Below are 14,364 nucleotides of genomic sequence, written 5' to 3' on the forward strand. Positions count from 1 at the left end.
TTTTGCCCCTATCTACATAATGGGGAAAAAGTGAAACGAAAAGTGTATCCGCACTGTCGCATTTACAATCACAAAATTTTGCACAGACACCTCATGTGACCCAGGGAACATCGTAGACTATGTTTTGACAGGAAAATTTAACCCTGCGCTTAACAGTTACTCTCCAAAAAACATGCCTTCATTAAAGTAAATGGAGCATGGAACTACAGGTTATTAGTAGGAGCCGTGATTGGTTGCTATAGGAACAAAAGACATTCATAGTATAAGAAGCTTATATGTGAGGTAATAAGATGTCGGTGGGGAGACGGGGAAAGGGACAGACGGGGAAAGAGACAGACGGGGAAAGAGACAGACCTGGAAAGAGACAGACGGAGCACATTACTTGGCCAATTTAGTTAAATCTGTGTGGAATATCTGTGGTGTTGAAATATATGTTGTGAAATGCTTCTATTAGCTTAGTTTTTGCCTTTTAATAATTACATTTCTATCTATTTATTTTGTGGTTTTTCTGTGCAGAATACATTTTTGTTAATACATTCTATTTTGTTAACCCGGGCGAAGCCGGGTAGTACAGCTAGTATATAAATATAGATAGACATATGAAGGGGCTGCTGATAAGTCTTTGGCTTTACCCAGAAAGAAACGAGATAGGATAATGAAACTTTACATTTATTCCACATACTCGTACTCTCCACTGATGTCAACACACTTCTTACATTGGTATTTCAAGTTCTGTAAGCCTAGCCAAATGAAGGATTTCAGTTGTGCCTCAAACAAGGCATCCGTCTCAGCCATGGCATCAGAAATGGTGTGAAATTTGGTACCCTTGAGGTGTTTCTTCAGGTTTGGAAACTGATGATAGTTGGAGGGAGCTAGATCTGGTGAATAAGGTGGGTGGTCAAGCAGCTAGAAGCCCAGTTCTACCAGTTTTGCTGTGGTCACTTGTGCAGTGTGAGTAGAGGCGTTGTCTTGCAGGAACAAGATTACTTTGGACAGCTTGCCGCGCCTTTTGACATTCAGAGCTCCCTTCAATTTGTCCAAAACTTTAATGTAATACCTTGCATTGATGGTGGAACCCTTTTGAAGGTAGTCCACTAGCAGCACGTCCTACTTATCCGAGAACACAGACACCATCACCTTAGTGGCTGATTTTTGCACCCTAAACTTCGTTGGACAAGGAGAACCACTCTTGGTTGTCCAGGATGTTCCTCCTCATTGGTGCTGAAGTGGCCTGTTTTAAATTTGGCAACCCAGTTCTTAACTGTGGAATATGAAGGGCATTGATCCCCCAATGTTTGCGACATATCACCATCAGGGCCGGCCTGAGGCTGAATGGTGCCCTGTGCTAAATAGCCCTTTGGTGCCCCCACCTTATTGTTTGTTTACTCAGAACACATGAGCGGGCATGTTTGTACATATGTTCATAGTCTAAAATGTATGTGTCCAAAAACACACATAAGAGTACTAAGTGTCCAACACAATTTTATTTAACACATACAATAACAAAATATTAAAAAAGTAGTATACCCCACATCTGTGACATAAAACATGAGTCACAGCGGGGTATGTCAGACAAATACAAGGAGAAAAGAAAAACTCCACAGTCGTGGGAACCGGGACAGTAATGTAAAAAATTGATAACAGTCAGAGCTGGAAAAATTACATCCCAATCGGAGGAAATTATTACATATGGCTATATATATATATATGGCCACTCCAACTGTAATCAAAATGTTAGAATGCTGCCATGTACAAAATTTCAAGTATAAGTCCCTGCGAGGATCTATCAGACCCACACACCAACATATACTGTATCGGTATTTCAGTAAATCAAACCAGGAATTGCTCTAGTGTGATACACAGGGTACATCACTAAACACCAGAAAAGAAGAAAGATGGTGCAAACAAACTGTCAACGGTCCAGGCCCGACGCGCGTTTTGTGTCCTATGTCAAGGACCACCATCAGTACATGTATACACACAAACATATATACATCTTAGAGTTGGTATTTTATATACATAGAAAAATTAATAGCTGTTAGTGAATAGCACTCAGCAATACCTTTAGCAGAAAGTAAGTTACCTCCAGTGGTCATATATTTACATATTGCTAACTATAGCACTAAAATGCCCTTTTCAAAGCCTTATACAGTGGGTAAAATAAGTACTGAATATGTCTCCAATTTTCTAAGTAGGTGAGATTTCTAAAGGTGCTACTGAAAAGAATTTCCCACAAGATGTCAGTAATAACCCATCCAAACAACACAGGTTAAAAAAGAAAAAAAAAATATTAATCCATAGATGTCCATAAATTAAGTTATCTGTAATAATGAGAAATGACATAGGGAAAACATATTTAAAACATGTGGAAAGAGGGGAAAAAAGCCATAGAAAGTACTGACAACAGCTGAAATCCATCAGTAATTACAAAGCAATCCTGTCACTTAGTCTAATATATAAAGCTTGAGTGTGTGTGTGTGCATGTGTGTGTATGTATGTATGTATGTGTGCCGCCCCTGCAGCGGTCGAACTGCTTAGATCTGGGGTTGCTGTGGCTCGAGGGTCTTCGGACCCGGGGGCGTGCGGCTGCTCAAATGTAAAGGGGGTATTTACATGGGATAAGTGTTCGTTCATGACGCCACCCGTCGTTCGCGGTAAGGGGAGTACCGCCACTGCCAAAGGGAGTACCCGGGGGAGATGGGGTGGGGAAGCCACATGACATTCTCTCCACGGGTAGGGGAGGACCCGGGACTCTCGTTGGTGGAGTGTAGGGGAGAGAGGTGCAGGTTGGACGCAGGGGAAGGCAGTGTACTCACTCAGGCCATGTTGGTGTTGATGCGACCATAAAGCAGACTCTGACACAGAAGTAAACCAAGTCTCTGGGTGACGCTGCCACTTCAGGGGAGCTCGTCCGGGAGTCCGCTCTCATTGGTATTGCTGATTATCTGTAACCTGCCTCCATGCACTAGTATTTAGATTAGTATTTAGATGTTCTGAGTGACCCCTTGGCTTGAAGCTTTCGGGGACCTGCTCCCTACGGTTAGTTAGAGGAGCTGTGCTCTCGATGGCTGACACTTGGGATTTCAGTGGGCCGCATAAGCTGGAAAGCCCTATCCCCCTCATTGTGTTGGTGACTTCGATCTCTGAGCTCTTGGGGAAAGTTCATAAAGAGACGATCCTCCACAGGTGAATTATCAGGTTGCGTGAAGCTGCTCCCTGATCTAGGGTCCAGTACCCCACCGTCCTCGGTACCGGTTCAGTTACTAGATACTCCGGTGCCGACCGTTCTCCAAAACTAAGTCTGGGTCCCCTTCTCCAATACCCTGCGACTGGGTCTCCGACTGCTCTGGTCCCAGACCACCATTTGCGACCTAGCCAACATCTCCCAGGAGCTACAACTCCCTCAGCTCGTCACTCTCTGAGGGCTATTACCAGACTGACTCTAAGTCCCTCCCACCAGTCTGCCTGACCACCTAGGCGGGTGGCCCTTTTCCAGCTAGACCACCCACTGGTGTGCCTGACAGGGTGTGGTGTGAGGTGTGGCTAGGACTTAGGTGCTGATGGAAGCAATACCAAAGGTTAGAATCCCAGAAGCATAGAGGGTGAGTTCTGCACCATAAGGAAAGGGGTGCAGATCCCTGTGGCACCCTGATTAGGTCAGGGGCGTCACATATGTGTGTATCCACTAAAGGAATTCGCACCGTTGCATGTACAATTACGAACTTTTGCACAGACGCCTCATTTGACTCAGGGAACATCATAGACTATATTTTGAGGGGAAATTTTAACCCCACGCTTTATAGTTACTTTCCAAAAAACCTGCTTCCATTAAAGTCAATGGGAGCAAGAACTTCAGAAGAATGTTGATGTGTCACAATGCAGCTAGGGAAAGAGAGAGATAGACAGGGAAAGACAGAGACAGACAGGGAAAGAGTGAGACAGACAGGGAAAGAGACAGAGAGACAGACAGGGAAAGAGTGAGACAGACAGGAAAAGAGAGAGACAGACAGGGAAAGAGAGAGACAGACAGGGAAAGAGATAGACAGACAGACAGACAGAGAGGGAGACAGACAGACACTGGGAGAGAGACAGTTACTATCCCGGACAACGCCGGGTACTACAGCTAGTTATAAATAATATCAGCTGGTCCAACTAATGGCCAATAAAAAGGTGTCTCATTACCAAGGTGCCCCACAAGAAGCAGCTAATGATGGGTAAAACCAGTGAGCTATCTCAAGACCTTCACAACATTACTGTTGTAAAACATACTGACGACATTGGTTTCAGAATTCTAAACTACTAAATGTTTCAGTGAGCACTATTGGGGCTACAAGCTGTAAGTGGAAAGAACATAATTTCACAATAAACCTGCCATGACCAGGTGCTGTCAGCAAGATTTCAGACAGAGGAGTGAAAAGAATTATCAGAAGGGTTGTCCAGGAGACAAGGACACCTGTGGAGAACTACAGAAATAACTGGAATCAGCAGGCACCATTGTTTAAAAGAAAGTAATTCACCATGGCCTGTATGCACACTCCTGTATGCACACTCACCATGTAAGACTCCATTGCTGAACAAAAAGCAGGTTCAAATTTAAAGTATGCTGAACAACAGTTACACATATCTGTGAAATATTGGAGATTATAGTCTGGTAAGGCTAGTTTCACACTTGCGTTGAACGGTATCCGTTGCATTGCGTTGTGTGACTGATACAACGGATGTGTTGCATATAGTGGCACAACGGATGCAATGGATGCTGCAAAACAACGTAATCCGTTTTGATTTTTTTTTTTTACAGTTTTACCGGCGGCAGACTATTGTGAACGACCAGCTGATCGCTCACAGCAGCCGGTCGCCGGGTAATCAGCTGATCGCTCCCAGTAGCCGGCCGCCGGGTGATCAGCTGATCGCTCCCAGTAGCCGGCCGCCGGGTGATCAGCTGATCGCTCTTAGTAGCCGGCCGCCGGGTGATCAGCCGGGTGATCAGCTGATCGCTCCCAGTAGCCGGCCGCCAGGTGATCAGCTGATCGCTCCCAGTAGCCGGCCGCTGGGTGATCAGCTGATCACTCCCAGTAGCCGGCCGCCGGGTGATCAGCTGATTGCTCGGCCGCCAAGAATGTGTGCGGGGGGTGGAGTGAGGAGTGGGTGGAGCCGAGCGAGGCCATGGCGCTGAGGACAGGTGAGTGTGCGTGTGTGTATGTATATGTATGTGTGTGTGTGTGTGTGTGTGTGTGTACATACATGCGGAGTGGAGTGCGGGAAGGGGCGGAGCTAAGCGGGGAAGTGTCGGGCTCCCTGCACACATAGCGAGGGTAAATATCGGCAAAGCACTTTGCTTGGTTACCCGATATTTACCTTGGTTCCAGGGGAAGGGGGGCATTATTTTATTATACTCCAGGGGAAGGGGGGGTTGGTTATTTTATTATACTCCAGGGGAAGGGGGGCGTTATTTTATTATACTCCAGGGGAAGGGGGGGCGTGATTTTATTATACTCAAGGGAAAGGGGGGGGGCGTTATTTTATTATACTCAAGGGGAAGGGGGGGGTTATTTTATTATACTCCAGGTAAGGGGGGGCGTTATTTTATTATACTTCAGGGGAAGGGGGGGCGTTATTTTATTATACTCCAGGGGAAGGGAGGATGTTATTTTTTTATACTCCAGGGGAAGCTGGGGCGTTATTTTACGATTGCTCTCCAGGGGAGTGGAGCGTTATTGTATGATTATACTCCAGTGGGGGAGGGGTGTCAAGGGAGAACTTTAGTTGAAGATAGCTAATGGTATCTTCGTTTAGGATATTCAGAGGCCGGTGCCGTATTAGCTATATAGCATAGCTGATGTTAATGAATCAGACAATGATCACACAAGACATGTTCTCTTCGAGCCAGCGCCACCAACTGAAACTTGTGTATTGGATAGATTCAATTATACAAAAGGCATCATTGACCGTGGGACTAAAACAGGGAGTATTTCACTCCCCAGTTTTTCCCAGCATGTTATGAAATACATCTCTTTTTGTTATACATTCTTTTTATGTGAAACTACTGATAACACTTTTGCTCATCATTATGAAGACTTTCATTATTTGTACGTCTGTTCACTTATTCTTGGTAACCCCTTCATGACTATACAGCTTAAAATCATATTATGAATCTGTGCTATTGCTATATAGACACACAGATAATTATGCAACTACATCTATATTTTGATTTTTTACATACACAGATAATCTTATTATGTTAGAACAAACAAGCTATAGCTCAGGCCACCTCCACAGGGGCATTATTATATGATTATAATATGCGGAAGGGGGCCTAAATTATGATTATATGAAAAGGGAATCATTTAATTAAGCAGGGGGCCATTTTACAACAATGGGTGTGAGTGATGATACTGCACTGTGGCTCCTGTGATTTATACACACATAACCCTTTGCAGTAAAATGAAGCCCCAACTCCAGGAACAAAATATACACCCTTTACATAAAATGCCCCTGTCTCCACCTTTCTTGTACAGGTCTATGCAGTTACTCCCCTTTAGTAATAGCTGTTCTCCTGTTACATGGAGAGTAATGCAGCCCCCTGTACACCCCCCTCACATCCCTACCCCCTGCCCTGCACAGTGGCCTTACACTATGGAGCAGTGTGGAGCTTCTCACAGCTGATGTCCCACGGGTTCTTCATAGCCGAGTCTCTCATGGAGTCTGTATCTACAGCAGGAGGCTGGGGAACAGCACATTAGAGAGGATGAGTTTCCCGCACCCACAATCCTCTCCGGTTGATAAGAGCCACAGCAGTGAGTAAACAGACAGTGAGGGAAACAGGGGCAGCAAATCAAAATGACAGCTGTCTCCCAGCAGCACCCCCTCTGGAGCCTGGCGGCCTCGCACATAAGTAAAGCCGGCTATGATCACCATGGATATCCTTCACAGACTTTCCTTGCAGAAACAATAGTTTTATAACTCCTCTGCTCTCAGTTGTTATGAATATCGCATTAGACTCCGCCATTTTGTTTTCCCGCGTGCATAGAACACTGTTGCCATAAGCAACAAACACAAAATTTTGAAAACTTATATTATACACATAAGGCTTTCATGTGACGTAACATTCGTTACCATAGAAACAAAAAAAATCACAAAGCCAAAGACTTATCAGCAGCCCCTCGTAGAGCGAGATGACAGATAGAGAAATAGACAGAGATATTTTTTTTTTCATGCAGAAAAACCACAGCATTTAAAGGGAACCTGTCATGGGAAAAAACACTATTAACCTGTCTATATGGGGTTAATCTACAGGTTAATAGCGTTGTGAACCTTCCCAGTGTCCAGACTGAGAACCCCGCTGCCAGGAGGAAATTGTAGGGGTGGTGCCAGCAGGGGTTCAGTCACCGCTCAGCGTATAGTGAGCAGCAGCTGTAACCACACTCTCAGCACTGACAGTGCAGAAAAGCCGGTTTTCAGTCAGTGGTGGGGTGTGGCTACTGCTCACTAAATGCTGAACGGTGACTGAACTCGCACTACCGCCACCCTTATAACTGGAAGCTGAAAGCTGCCGGGAGGAATAAAGTTAATTTCCTCCCGGCAGTGGGACTCTCAATGCAGGTGCCAGGCAGGTTTACAATGCTATTAACCTGCAGATTAACCCCATATATAGACAGGTTAATAGTATTTTTTACATGACATGTTCCCTTTAAGGCTGTATTAACGTGTAGCCCAAATGTTGCTTTTGTTTCAGCCTTATGTTTTCTGTAGGTGTCTGTGCAAAAATATTCAATAACATTGTTCACTGATGATTAGTTATTTGCTCTGGGGTTTTTTTAGTAGACAAAAGTTTTGATTTGTCTCTGACTAAGGCTATGTTCACATTTCCGTTGTTTTGCATTAGTCACATGCGTTGCTTGACGCTTGTGACTGATGCGTTGTACAACGGGTGACAAGAATTGTCATGAGAAAGCGGATTCCATTGGTGAAATGCTTTCAGTATAAAAATGAGAGGGAGCACAATCAGCTGATCTCCCGGCGGCCAGCTTTTGAGAGCGATCAGCTGATCTTCCGGCGGCCGGCTTTTGAGAGCGATCAGCTGATCTCCCAGTGGCCGGCTTTTGAGAGCGATCAGCTGATCTCCCAGTGGCTGGCTTTTGAGAGCAATCAGCTGATCTGCCGGTGGCTGGCTTTTCAGAGAGATCAGCTGATTTCCCAGCAGCCAACTTCTATGAAAGCGATCAGTTGATCGTTCACAATAGCCATACGCCGGGCGATCAGCTGATCATTTACAGAAGCGGGCCGATCAGCTGATCATTCACAGAAGCCGGCTGCCGGGTGATCAGCTGATCGTTCGGCCGCTGAGAGAGAGAGACATTGATTTGAATGATTAAACACAAGATCTGAGCATGCGCAGTGAAAACAAAAGGATTCCACTGCTCAAAAACGTTACATGCTGCGTTCCTGCCGCCCGACGGTCAGTCGTTCCACGACCGATCAGTCGAGCGGTGGATGCAACGCAAGGGCATCAGTCGCAATCCACCACTCATACAAGTCTATGGGAACAACGGAATCCGCTAAACGGATTGTGTTGTTTATCAGAGCGATGGATTGTGACTGATCCTAAACAACGGAAATGTGAACATAGCCTAATACTAGTGCATTTTCTGCATTCGTTTTTCAGGATCCCCACAGATAGGGAAGAACGCACTAAAAAATGCATAGAACAACAGCATTTTGAAATACATAGTTGGTAAGAGTATTTATGAAGTCACATCCATTTTGCTTGAACTGTTGAATGTAACAGATTTTGTGCACAAAAAATTCAGGGGAAAATAAAGCAGCATTTACGCTATGTGTGAACATGGTTTTACAGTTTAGATAACCTGGCCGTGATTTCATGACACCTTATGCCCATTATGTGTTGTCTTTTTTCTCTATTGGCTATTCTAGATTGCGTAAAAAAATGCATGTAAAAGATAGATGTGTTTTTAAGTGGAGCAATATTTATATACTAAAAACTGACTAAAAATACTGCACCAAAACACATAAAAAAGACGAATACGAATCAAAGAAAATAAACAATCAGAGCAAATTGCTATTGTGAGTTTTGGTGTGGACACATGCAGAAAGACGCAGAGGAAAAAAAAAAGCCTTGTGCAGTGTGTGAAGATGAAACCTCTTGGAACAAGTATGAGCTTGTATATTCTTTCCATTGTTGATGTGCCATTATACTTTTAAATATAAATATTCTCTTTGCCACTTCCGTTGTTAGTTTACATGATGATCGTCCAAAAGAAATTCAGAGGGTATCTGGAATCCATAGAAATGTGATGAAACCTCCACAAAAGAGATTGTGGTCAAATGATCCCAAGCAGCAATCACACAGAGAGCTGGAGCAGAACTGTCAATAACAGAAGATGCCGACTGCAAGTTAAAATGTCATTAAATAAGGGATGTGGTTGATAAGCAGCTTAAAATAATATAAACTAACATCTAAAATACTTCAACGAGCTAGACATTGCATAACAAATTATAAGATGAATTTTCTCTTATTATACTCGTAAAAATTTAAATTTGGGGCTAACACTGTATATTAGTGGACAAAATGACATTTTTTGTTTTCATAACTAAATGTTATAAAGTTGTGTGAATCACCTTCAGGTTAAAAATGTGCAGTACAGTCCAAGATGAATTCATTGAAGGGTCTAGTTTCCAAAATAGGGTCACTTGTGAGGGGTTTCTCCTGTTTTGGCATATAGCAGGCAACATGGCATTCACATTCTATTCCAGACAAATTCACTCTCCAAAATTCAAAATAGCGCTCTTTCCTTTCCGAGCCCTGCCATGTGCCCAAACAGCAGTTTTTGACCACATATGGGGTATCATTGTATTCAGTAGAAATTGTGTAAAAAATTATGGAGTCCGTTTTGTTCAATTATCCATTGTAAAAACTACAAATTTGGGACTAAATCTATTTTACCCGGAAAAAAAACCCTGTGAAGGGGCGCCGGGCTAGTATTACAATGGCCATTTTAATATTCCAAATATCTCCAAAAATATTTATTAGGTAGAATTTATTGTGGTTTTGCAGTGTGCGACTGTTCCTTTTTTTTTTCCTCATATATTTCACAATACGTACAGATAAGCACCTGTTCACATTTGTAAAGGTGCTGTCAGTCCAGTTTGAAGTCAGGTTAGTACCAGCATGGGAAACATGCAAGGGAATTGCTGTTTGCATTCTGTTTTCATTGTGTATATATATATATATATATATATATATATATATATATATATATATATATATATATATATACAGTATATATATATATATATATATATATATATATATATATATATATATATATATATACACACACACACACATACAGTTAAGGCCGAGAGTGTCGGATTGTTGGCGCCCTTGAAATTGATCCAGAAAATGAAGTATTTCTACCAGAAAATTATTGAACGTTTTCTTATACATGTTTATTTCCTCTATGTGTATTGAAACAATGCAGAAAAAAAGACAAATTAGACATAATTTCACATAAAACCCCAAAATGGCAAGGACAAAGTTGTTGGTACCTTTTTCAAATTGTGACTAAACAACTTTCTTTCAAGCATGTGGTGATCATTCAAACTCACCTGTGGCAAGTAACCAATTTGGGCAATATGAAAAGAGCACCTGAAGCCAGTTAAAGAAGGAGAAGTTGAATCTTTGCATTGTGTGTTTGTAGGAGGAGAAGAGAACTGTCTGATGATTTGAGAACCGAAATTGTTCAAAAATATCAACAATCTCAAGGTTACAAGTCCATCTCCAGAGTTCGTGTTGTTCCTTTGTCCATTATACGCAACCAGGGTCGGACTGGGGTGCCAGGGGCCTACCAGGGAAATTGCCCACACTATGGTTACCATAACCGTTTTTATTACTTGTACATTTTCGTCTTCTCTCAGTATAACGTGCGCCTTTTAGCAAACTCCACAGTGCGCATAGAGACCTGTCCTGTGCCTGCAGATATCACAGGATTTCTTGTAGCATCTTTTTTATTGTAGTTAATAATAGAATCTGTTATTTACAGTCAGTCGCAGTTTTTCATACACTCGGACATTCCTTGTCCTAGGAAACCACTGAGTCCATCAGCCAAACAATAATCAAAGAGAAGCAGAACGTTATCCAGCATCTTCACATGGAAACGTTTACTAACATTAATCCCCCTCTGCCGCCATCTATCTGGGAAATCCCCTGTAAGGGTGCGTGCCCAGCCGTCCACGATCAGTGTTTGCAGCATGTTGGCTGTAGCATGATTCAGCTGCATCCAAAATGCTGCGTTGTAAGTACAAGCACAGTGGATGGATTTCTAGAAATCCCGTGCCCAATGTGATTCTTTTTTCCGCAGCAAACACTGACCTGCGGATCTTCTTTCTAGACCGCAGCATGTCAATTGTTTGCTGCGTAATTGCATGCTCCTCCGTAGGGAGAACACAAGCGAGAGACCGCAGCGCACTGAAGCCTGATTGTGGGCACATACCCTAAGGCTATGTGCCCACGGGGACAGTGTCCTGCGGATATATCCGCAAGACATTCCGCAGGAGCTCCCAGGAAACAGCACCACAACTTTTGTCTGTTTCCATACTGCAGAATGTCATGCGGATATAGTGTGGGCATTCTGCATTGAGGATACAGTGCCATGGCTTCGGCACTGCACCCTCAATGCAGAACAAGTGCTGCAGTGATCGGGGGAGTTCATACTTACCTCCATCATGCAGCACCTTGCTTTCCGGCAGCCTGGTCACTCTCTCAGCGTCTGCAGAAGAAGGTGGGCGGGCCTGAACTATCTCCGGCTGTCACATGACCGGAGCTCGTGCAGGCTCCGCCCACCTCTTCCTTCCTGACCTGGAGTCACCGCGCTCCTGTACACTGGACGGAGAAAGTGACTCCGGTGAGGCAGGTAAGTATATGGGACCCTGCGGAGAAATCCGCAACAATAATTGACATGCTGCAGATTTTTCCGCACGGAAATCCGCACGATTTTCACTGCGGAAAAATCCGCAGCGTGGGCACAGATTTCCCAAATGCCATAGAAATGGCTGGGGAGTAGCTGTGCTGCAGATTTCTGGAAAATCAGCGGCTTTTGCGCGAAAAATCTGCGGCAAAATCCGCGCATTTTCCGCAGCGTGGGCACATAGCCTAAGAGTCGGTGGTGCGTGAAGCATTACCACCCAATACACTTTTCCATTTGGAGACTGTGGTGAATATTTGTCTTCACTATGGTTTCCAAACTAGTGTTACATGTTGGATAAACCCTTCACTAGTCCTGTGTATTCTGACAACACTGCTCTATAGACAGATCAGGCTTTTTTTTTTTTTACATATACAGTATTTATATTGAAGCTCCTCCTGTACAGTTGTCGCGGGCGGCGGAGCGCTGCGCTCACCACGCTCGGGTCCGGCGCTGCTGCTGCTCGGTGGCTCGAGTGGTGGGCCGGATCTGGGGACTCGAGCGGCGCTCCTCGCCCGTGAGTGAAAGGGGTGGTTTGTTGGTATTTGGAATGTCGGTTTGTGACGCCACCCACGGTGTGTGGTGAGGTTGGGGCACCACCGCTGCTCTGTACGGGGATCCCGGGAGCGATGACAGGGAGCAGCTGGGATGTTTTCCTTTCCTCCGTGGGTAGGGGGATTTTGGTAGTCCCGGGGCCTGGAGTGGTTGTCTGTAAGGTGGATTGCGGGGCTTGGCCAGGTGCAGGGTCGCAGGGCAGCGCAGTGCCAGATGGTACGGTGGTACTTACTCAGCCAGTAACGTACACGGAGTCTCTGGTAAAACAAACGGCTGGATGGACGAGTCCCACAGACGGCTGCGACGGTCACTCCCGGTAGGTTGGCGGTAACTGTCTCTCCCTGCACCGGTGTTATGTTCTCGGCCCCGATGGCTTCCCACCGGTAACCCGCTTCCCAGCGGTATATTTGTCGGAGGAGTCCCTTTTGCCCGCAGGCGCTGGCCCTGGGAACTCTAGCTGTGGCGGTAGCTGTATTTCCCTTCACGGTTGAGCGGTTGCCTTCAGTCGGGTCTTTATTGCTGGGAAACCCCGGAGGTTTCCGTCACTGACGGATTTGACCGGTTTAACGGCGACTCCTAGCCTGGTCGGGGTCCATAGGCCTTGCCGGATGGTGCTGGCTTCTCTTTGCTCCCCGATCCGGCACCGGCGGGCCACTGCCCGTCCACGGTCCTTACGGTTGTGCGTCAATCGGCCTCTCCTGCAGACGGTCACCACCGTCTGCCAACCTTGCTGTTTCTGTGCCCGGGCCACGTACCCGGACACAGCCAGTCAGTTCCTCCACTACCACTTCCCTAACTCACACTCTAAACTCAACTGCCTTCCTTTTAACGCCTCCAGGACTGTGAACTCCTCATGGGAGGAGCCAACCGCCTGGCTCCGCCCCACCTGGTGTGGACATCAGCCCCTGGAGGGAGGCAACAAGGATTTATGTCTGACTTTGATGTTCCTAACCGGGGTGTGGGGTGTGTTGTTGCAGTACCTGTGACGTCCTGGCCTGTCCAGGGCGCCACATTCCCCTTTGGTTTAACGCAGACTGTCCGCGGGCTGCTCATCCATCACCGGTTTTATTTTCACAACTGAAAAAGTAGAAAAGTAGAAAACATGTAAAAACACAAACATTTTATAAAGTTCCCATAACGGGAGGCACAGTGCTTTAACGTTACCAACATTTTTATTAACGGTACGGCTTCCGCTCTCCCTCCGCCCAAACAACCTGGCCCTGATGCTGCCCCTAAGAAGTGGGCAGCACCCCTTGCCCCAGTCCAGAAACAAATTGCCCGAGCGGGTACGGTCTCTTTCAGGGGACCCGCGTCCATGGGGACCCCTGAACCCCCGGAGGATCGCCACCGGTTACGGTAGTGGCGGGCCTGGGCCATCCCTTTCCTCCAGGCCCATCCTCCCAAATCAGCCTCTCCGGAGGCGGTCACGGTAACAAGCCAACATTTTTATTTACATGCCACCAGTTTGTGGTTGCCCTGCAAGTTCTCGGGCTTGTCCGTAAGCAGTTCCTTATGCATGGTGCAAGGGGTCCCAACGGGGACTAGTTGCCGGCAACGGCCGGTTCAATCTCGGTGCTAATCTGGTCACAGTTCGGTTGATTACTTCTGCTTATCATTCGGTTACATTCAACAACATCAAGAACATCACACGGTGCTTGTGGTCCCAACGGGGACAAATTTCAGCGGGGGTCCGCTGACCCTGGGGCGGCTACCACCGCGGAGGGTCGGCCCAGTCCGGGACCGGACGGTACATCGGGTTCTCCTTCCATAAGCAGTGCAGTCCAGAACCGCTGATCGCTGTTGGAAACGGCGGCGGGGGCAGCGTGCT

The sequence above is a fragment of the Anomaloglossus baeobatrachus genome, chromosome 3, assembly GCF_048569485.1.
Source record: "Anomaloglossus baeobatrachus isolate aAnoBae1 chromosome 3, aAnoBae1.hap1, whole genome shotgun sequence".
Lineage (NCBI taxonomy): Eukaryota > Metazoa > Chordata > Amphibia > Anura > Aromobatidae > Anomaloglossus > Anomaloglossus baeobatrachus.